This window comes from Natator depressus, chromosome 28 (genome assembly GCF_965152275.1).
Source record: "Natator depressus isolate rNatDep1 chromosome 28, rNatDep2.hap1, whole genome shotgun sequence".
NCBI lineage: Eukaryota > Metazoa > Chordata > Testudines > Cheloniidae > Natator > Natator depressus.
The window spans coordinates 9,429,369-9,431,868 of NC_134261.1; the positions used below are offsets into that span (position 1 = coordinate 9,429,369).

The following is a 2,500-nucleotide window of genomic DNA, read 5'->3' on the forward strand; positions in this document are numbered from 1 at the left end:
CGGGGTTGACCTGGTGTCCCGGGGGGACTTAGACATTTTTTTCAGCCTTTTCCTCCGGGTTGACCTGGTGTCCCGGGGGGACTTAGACATTTTTTCAGCCTTTTCCTCCGGGTTGACCTGGTGTCCCGGGGGGACTTAGACTTTTTTTCAGCCTTTTCCTCCGGGTTGACCTGGTGTCCCGGGGGGACTTAGACTTTTTTTCAGCCTTTTCCTCCGGGTTGACCTGGTGTCCCGGGGGGACTTAGACATTTTTTTCAGCCTTTTCCTCCGGGTTGACCTGGTGTCCCGGGGGGACTTAGACTTTTTTTCAGCCTTTTCCTCCGGGTTGACCTGGTGTCCCGGGGGGACTTAGACTTTTTTTCAGCCTTTTCCTCCGGGTTGACCTGGTGTCCCGGGGGGACTTAGACTTTTTTTCAGCCTTTTCCTCCGGGTTGACCTGGTGTCCCGGGGGGACTTAGACTTTTTTTCAGCCTTTTCCTCCGGGTTGACCTGGTGTCCCGGGGGGACTTAGACATTTTTTTCAGCCTTTTCCTCCGGGTTGACCTGGTGTCCCGGGGGGACTTAGACTTTTTTTCAGCCTTTTCCTCCGGGTTGACCTGGTGTCCCGGGGGGACTTAGACATTTTTTTCAGCCTTTTCCTCCGGGTTGACCTGGTGTCCCGGGGGGACTTAGACATTTTTTTCAGCCTTTTCCTCCGGGCTGACCTGGTGGCCGAGCGTCTCGCCGTCCGCGGCCGGAGCTAGAGATGCCCCCCCCCCCAGGCCAGCCTGCGAAGCCGCGGCCAGGATCGGGCCCCTGGAAGTCTGACTAAAAATTTTCACCGACCCCAAAAACGGTTAGGGGGGGCCTCATAAAGCCTCCGGAGCGAAAAAAAAAAAAACGGAAAAAAGGATCGGGCCCACCCGAGGCAGGGGAGTCAGTAAGGGAAAGGGGACGAGGCGGCCCGGAGCCGGGTGCCCGGAGCCGGGTGCCGGCGGCCAGGATCGGGCCCCTGGAAGTCTGAAAAATTTTTTTCACCGACCCCCAAAGTGGTATTGGGGGGGGCTCATAAAGCCTCCGGAGCGAAAAAAAAAAAAAACGGAAAAAAGGATCGGGCCCACCCGAGGCAGGGGAGTCAGTAAGGGAAAGGGGACGAGGCGGCCCGGAGCCGGGTGCCCGGAGCCGGGTGCCCGCGGCCAGGATCGGGCCCCTGGAAGTCTGAAAAAAATTTTTTCACCGACCCCCAAAGTGGTGTTGGGGGGGGCTCACGAAGCCTCCGGAGCGGAAAAAAAAAAACGGAAAAAAGGATCGGGCCCACCCGAGGCAGCGGAGTCAGTAAGGGAAAGGGGACGAGGCGGCCCGGAGCCGGGTGCCCGGAGCCGGGTGCCCGCGGCCAGGATCGGGCCCCTGGAAGTCTGAAAAAAAAATTTTCACCGACCCCCAAAGGGGTGTTGGGGGGGGGCTCATGAAGCCTCCGGAGCGAAAAAAAAAAACGGAAAAAAGGATCGGGCCCACCCGAGGCAGGGGAGTCAGTAAGGGAAAGGGGACGAGGCGGACCGGAGCCGAGTGCCTACGGCCATACCGGACGGAAGGCCCCCGATCCCGTCCGATCTCGGAAGGTAAACCGTCCCGGGCCTGGCTAGTACTTGGATGGGTGACCGCCTGGGAATCCCAGGTGCCGTAGGCAGCTTTTCCCGCTGCGAGCCAGCTCTCTCCTTTTCTGGGGAACAAGGGCAGGGTCGCCCTGCCAGGGGCCCTGGGGCTGAAGTCCCTGCCGGCCACCAGGTCAACCCGGAGCCTGCCCCTCTGCGGCCAGCAGGTCAACCCCATACCGGCAGGGGGTTGACCTGGTGGCCGGGAAGCAGAGCGGCCAGCAGGTCAACCCCATACATTCAGCGGGTTGACCTGGTGGACGGGAAGGAAAGCGGCCAGCAGGTCAACCCCATACTTTCAGCGGGTTGACCTGGTGGCCGGGAAGGAAAGCGGCCAGCAGGTCAACCCCATACATTCAGCGGGTTGACCTGGTGGCCGGGAAGGAAAGCGGCCAGCAGGTCAACCCCATACATTCAGCGGGTTGACCTGGTGGCCGGGAAGGAAAGCGGCCAGCAGGTCAACCCCATACATTCAGCGGGTTGACCTGGTGGCCGGGAAGGAAAGCGGCCAGCAGGTCAACCCCATACATTCAGCGGGTTGACCTGGTGGCCGGGAAGGAAAGCGGCCAGCAGGTCAACCCCATACATTCAGCGGGTTGACCTGGTGGCCCGAAAGCAAACCGGCCACCAGGTCAACCCGGAGCCTGCCCCCGCGGGCAGGGGCCAAGCGGACCCCCCTCCGCCCGGGCTTGCCCTGCTCCGAGCCGGGGCTTAATCCCCGTCCGGCCACCAGGTCAACCCGGAGCCTGCCCCTCTGCGGCCAGCAGGTCAACCCCATGCCGGCAGCGGGTTGACCTGGTGGCCGGGAAGGAAAGCGGCCACCAGGTCAACCCCATACTTTCAGCGGGTTGACCTGGTGGCCGGGAAGG

The 2,500-nt window shown here is 61.7% G+C and overlaps 1 non-coding gene across 1 annotated transcript; it reads left to right on the plus strand.

Moving 5' to 3' along the window:
* Window positions 1–1,547: 1,547 nt before the first annotated feature.
* Window positions 1,548–1,666, plus strand: LOC141979411 (5S ribosomal RNA). The gene has a single exon (XR_012636826.1). It is a non-coding gene; the product is annotated as a 5S ribosomal RNA (ribosomal RNA).
* Window positions 1,667–2,500: the final 834 nt, after the last annotated feature.